Raw genomic sequence first — 6151 nt, 5'->3', positions numbered from 1 at the left:
CCGGCCTATCTGTGCGCAGGCATCGCCCTGGCCAGCCTATCTGTGTGAAGGCAGCATCTGGGCTGGTCGATCTGTGCGCAGGCAGTGTCTGGGCTGGCCTATGTGTGCAGGCAGCGTCTAGGCGGGCATATCTGTGTGCAGGCAGTGTCCGGAGTGGTCTATCTGTGCGCAGGCAGCATCCAGATCTATTCTGTGCACAAGCAGGGTTCAGGCCAGCCTATCTGTGCGCAAGCAGCGTCCAGGCTGGCCTATCTGTGTGCAGGCAGCATCCAGACCGGCCTATCTGTGCGCAGGCAGTGTCCAGACCGGCCTATGTGCACAGGCAGCATCTGGGCTGGCCTATCTGGGTGCAGGCAACATCAGGGCTGGCCTATCTGTGCGCAGGCAGAGAGCAGTGCTCTTTCCGGCCCAGCTGGTGTGACAGCAAACAGGAGTATTGGGTAAACATCACAATGTTCCAGACCCTGGAATGCCCATTATCGCACTCGTTGTGTGCATTGCATCCAGCTGTATTTTGCAGTCAAACCCTTGACAATGCAGTTTCCAGATGTTTGCCCACTTACTGGTTATGCACAAAACTCTGGGATACGAAGCATTCTGGGGCTTGGATGCAGTGGGCAGTGCAGGCGTGCTCAATAAAACTCTATGGGCGTCTTTAGCATTTCCCCCTGAGATGGATCCACCCACCTGACACGCATCACTAGACACATACATAGAAGGTCTCCCAGGTCCTAGATATGGAAATCTTTATATCGCAAAGTGAAATGGTTATTGGAAGAGTCGCCCTGTGGGGTTTTATTTAACCATACAACGTTATGAGCTAACAGGATGATGTGCGTCTGGGGCTCTCCTAACCAAAATGCAAACATAAATTAAATAAGTTTTTCTGAGGCAGGACAAACCTACCAGGGCAGGTTAGTCCTGCACATGAATACCCACCACAGCACTAAGAGGCAGATCCCCCTGTCGCTCAACCGCCAGACAGTGCAGTCCCAACTTCCCACCCCGGATTTCTCCTGCCGCTGCACCCGCCGCTATTCACAGACCGCAGTGACCAGGCGGCAGGCTCGGGGATGTTTGAGGCGGCTCGGGGGGACTCAGGCGCCCAAACACCCAAGTCCCCCCGAACTTTTCAGAGCTGGGTTTGCCACCTGTTCACTACTGCGAATAGCGACAGTGGTAGCAGCATGGGAGCCCTGCTGCTAGTGGTGGTGCACACCAAGTAATCAGTGGCATACCCGAAAATTTCTTGGGCAAGCCTGCGCAGGCAGTGCAGCTCAGCCTGAGAAAATACCACCGAAGTGGTTAAGAGCGCCCCAAAACCATTGAAAATACATTTGTATCCAACCAGACCGTGTGATGTACCTGTACTATTCAGAATAATCTCTGTCCTGTCTGCAATGGGCCATATCATCTTCTGGGCCACTCTTATTGGGGTTTATTCTAGTTCATTCTTTCTGACAAAATCCTTCTTAGATGGACAAAACCATGTGCACTGCAGGGGGGCAGATGTAACATGTGCAGAGAGAATTAAATTTGGGTGAGTTATTTTGTTTCTGTGCAGGGAAAATACTGACTGCATGATTTTACACTTCAATATAGATCTCACTTTGAAGAAAAACCCCACCCACATCTAATTCTCTCTGCACAAGTTACATCTGCCCCACCCGCAGTGCACATGGTTTTGTCCATCTAAGAAGGATTTTGTCAGAAAGAATGGACTAGAATAACCCCCATTATTATATTCTTTAGAATTATATTTCTGTCAATCTAGGCAGTGGGCATCATCTGGGGCACTTTACAATTATATTTGTGCTCAGCTAGCAAGTGGGCAGCATCTAGGATGCTCATTACAATTCTGTGTTCCACCAGATGTTACCCATAATGAGTAAGAATTTAAATCCGAAGACAACAATCTAAGGCTTCCAACTAGGGATACATTTACTAAAGCTAATAATGGTGATGTTGCTCATAGCAACCAATCAAATGTCTATTATTTCTTTATTGCATCCTAGAAAATGGATTCCCCAGCTGCAAGACACAATCAGTCAGACCATGGCCCTTATTCAGATCTGATTGCAGTACAATTTTTTTTTCCTAAAATGGGCAAAACCATGTTCACTGCAGGTGGGGAAGATGTAACGTGCAGAGAGAGTTAGATTTGGGTGGGGTGTGTTCAAACTGAAATCTAAATTGCAGTGTAAAAATAATGCAGCCAGTATTTACCCTGCACAGAAACAAAATAACTACCCCAAATCTAACTCTGCACATGTTACATCTGCTCCCCCTGCAGTGCACATGGTTTTGCCCATTTTGAGAACAAATTTGTACTGCGATCAGATCTGAATAAGGGCCCATGTTTAAAGTACCGTGTTGGGCTGGATGCAGTGCAGGAAAGACGTCCCAGACAAGTGCTCCCTCACCCAAAGCTCTAAACGGGTGCCCAGGGCTATATTATCCACTGCCCGAAGCCCATCTCACCTCACCGGACCCCCCGCTGCCAGGCGGAGTAGGTTGCAGAGCCGGGGGAAGGTCCGGGAGTCCCCGCAGGTTGCGGCCTACCCGCCGGGAAGAAGCTGCGGCCTCGATTTTCGCAGATGTCCGCGGCGCCGCTCCAGGGCCGCGTCTCAGCGCGGAGGTGACGCCGGAGCGTGGCGGAGACTCCCCCCTACACACAGCACCCACCGGGTGCTCAGAGACCAGCCGCTGCCTGATTCTGGCGGCTGAAGTGGCAGGGGCCGCCGGGAGAGAGGACTGCTGAGCTGAATCCCCTGCGCCATAGACCCGGCGGCCATCTTGGAAAACGGAGGTGAGATCTCTGCTGCCCTGCACCTCCTGACTGCACCCGTGGCAGGTCCTGCCATCATATACTGGGCACTAGGTCACTACATGACACAATACTCTTGTGACCAGCAAACATAAATTGGTGAGCGGTGGGTGGCCAGGGATGCAGCGCGCAGGCTGGACCTGCTGGGTACTGCATTTAAACAGGGTACCCCCTATCCGGGACCCCAGAGACCAATTGGCTGCTGGGAGGGACTGACATAAACGCGGACCATCCAAGACGCGGTGATCTCCATCACACACAATTGCCCACTGCACAGGAGGGACAGTGTCGGGAGACAACTAACGCAGGCTGCTCACCCTGACCCCCCGGGGCCAGAGCGGTTAAATTACACACCGTTCCCAGACCAGGGGCCTTGAAGAGTCAGATTGAAGACCCCCTACCGCTGACCTAACGCCTAGCCCTCGCGCCACGGGGGGGGGGGGAGGACGGGTGCGGTGAGAACAGACCACCACTCGGGCCTTCCTCCTTACCCGCTTCAGAGAAGATAACACCACAGACCCCCTGCCCGGCCAACCGATAGTGAGGCAACCTGCTGCTTCGCCTCCCTGAGGAAATTTACACTTCCTCAAAAAACAATGACTTGAGCTCCGAAGACGCTATGCCTGCCCAACCATGAGCATGCTGAGGGGAAAACTCATGTGACACAAAAGTTCCAAACTATCTGCCTCTATAAATCATCCAATGTGAGCTGAATCTATACATTACTCTATGGGGAGACGCAGTGCTACTAAAAAAGTTGGTGTTACTCCTGCCAAAAAATCCCAATCATCGGCTTTCAACTCTCTATTCAATACAAATACGACCTCCAACGCTGAACAAATCGACCTCACACCCCTCCAGATGGCAACGGGAGGCCCAGAAGGCTCGCAGACCTCCGAGCCACGCTCGCCTTGTATGTCACCGTTCACCCAGGGGCCTAACGCGGAGATTGGAGAAATACTAGCCCATCTCCGCTCACTGCCGACTAGACAAGAAATCCAACAAGACTTGCAACGTACAGAACAACGTCTCCAAGAATCTATTAATAACCATATATCCACAATACAAGCAGATCTTGGTCATGTTGCGGATAGAGTCGAGCAGCTAGAGAATCACGAAGCAGAGACTGACGATAAACTGGCACTCATCACGACCACACTGCAGAGCCAGGCCAAACTACTAATTGACATGCAGCGTCGCTTAGATGACGTTGACAACCGAGGTCATAGAAATAACCTTAGAATACGAGGCATACCTGAAGAGGTCCCGCAGGACGGCCTGATCGATGCTTTGACAAAGGTCTTCAACGAACTGCTTAATAACAATCCTGACACTCTATTGCGGTTCGATAGGGCTCACAGAGCGCTACGCCCCAGGGGTTTACCCACAGACCGCCCACGGGACATTATTTGTTGTCTACACCACTTCACAGTAAAATAAATATTAAAAAAGGCAAGAACAGCTGCAGAGATAGACTTCAATGGCCACCCCATACAGATCTTCCAGGACCTTTCCTGGACACCTTGCAACAGAGAAGACTTCTCAGGCCCCTCTTGGAAGAATTGAGGAAGAAAAACATCAGATTCAGGTGGGGTTTCCCTCTCAGCATCAACGTAATGCACGAAGGCTCCCTCCTGGTTATAAAAGAGGATCTACCAAAGTTCTGCTCCACTTTAGGGCTCCCGGATATATCCATCCCGAACTGGTTGAGCCCCATGGAAGCAACACCCACCTACATGAACCAAAGGGAGACCTGGCAAAAATCCAAGAGCACAAGACGTAAATCGCGCCTTCCCTGCTCTCCAGACGCACCAAACGTAACCTGACTGACAAGCTTTCGTTAAGTACCCATGTCATATTACAAACTGTTAAGTTGTGAAGCGCTGGTAGATAAGGCCGTGAAACGCTGACATTTGCTCCACACACTTCTGACCTGTTCTTTTCGGTTGCGGTTTGGAGGGTGTGGAAGATGTTGGATAACATGTTTATGTCCTAGGACTCGTTAAAATGCGTATTAGCCAGATTGCTCCGTTAACCACGTTGGCCTAGCATATTTTTCTAAGTTTTTCTAAGTATTTTTCTACTGTTATAGGGTTGCCCAGATAAATCTGGGAACCAAGTTTATTTGTCACTGACACTAGTACCCTCATACCCCTCTCACCCTGTTGTACACAAGCTGACTATGGACCTCAAATGGTTTCCCCTAGTCATCTACGCAGGGTTTTGTTCTTTCATGTTTGTACTTGCCAAAACTAACAATTTAGCAAGTTTCAGGCCCCTCATTAGGAGCCTTGTATTACATTTCAGCCTAGATGTCCGTATGTCTCCCCATGTATGTACTTTAAGTGATTTTACTTTCCTCCCCCCCTCTTTCCTCCTTTACACCCACCCTCATCCTCTCTCACACAGCCAGAACCCAGGAAATGTAGGGATTCTACGATAGGGTATTATATACTCAAGACTGTTACTAACAACACACAATGGATAGGTTAACACTTAGTTCTAACAACGTAAAGGGTCTTAACACACCGGAGAAAAGCTCCCAGCTTTTACACTTACTACATAGAGATAGGATTGACATAGCTTTCATCCAGGAGACACATTTCAGGAAGGATGCTGCACCTAAGCTCTCATCTAAACATTTCCCTACGGGATACTTCAATAATTTCTCCAGTAATAAGGCCAGAGGGGTAGCAATCCTTTTCTCTAAATACCTCCTGCTTTCCGAGGTTCAAGAGGTCCTAATTGGAGACGGTAGAGGCATCATAGTAAAGGCAACATTATCTGGGCAGCGGTACACATTTGTAAACCTATATGTTCCTAACACACGCCAGCTAAGGTTCATGAGAAAATCATTAGAGATCGTTGACTCGCACACGGAGGGGACACTTATAGTGGGAGGAGATTTGAACTGGGCACTAGATCCCCTCATGGACTCCTCCTCGGGTGCCACACGCTCATCTTTTAGGGAAGCCCACAGCTTCAGGTCACTTCTCCAAGAGTTTCAACTGGTCAACCCTTGGAGGATCCTCCACCCAGCTGATAAAGATTACACTTTTTACTCAATTCCTCATAGGTCCTACTCCCGAATTTATTATTTCCTAATTAAACACTCTAGCCTTGAATCCCTACTAGAAGCATCCTTAGGACAGATTACTACCTCAGATCACGCCCCCATAACCTTGGTAATGAAGAGGTTTTCCACCCACCAACGCAACTGGAGGTGGTCCTTTAATGAACAATTGCTAAAAGATATTAATAGCCGCACTAAACTTGAGGAAGCGATTGACCAGTATATAGAGACAAATATCACAGACTCAATCT

General features: G+C 49.4%; 1 long non-coding RNA gene across 2 annotated transcripts in view; it reads left to right on the top strand.

Annotated features, from left to right (window-relative positions):
* The window catches only part of LOC146045276 (uncharacterized), a 44681-nt gene that overhangs the window by 998 nt on the left and 37532 nt on the right, over window positions 1-6151 (top strand). The gene's annotated exons all lie outside the window — the stretch shown is intronic.

This window comes from Crinia signifera, chromosome 11, assembly GCF_055691185.1.
Source record: "Crinia signifera chromosome 11, ASM5569118v1, whole genome shotgun sequence".
NCBI lineage: Eukaryota > Metazoa > Chordata > Amphibia > Anura > Myobatrachidae > Crinia > Crinia signifera.
This window is presented reverse-complemented; position numbering and strand designations above follow the sequence as displayed.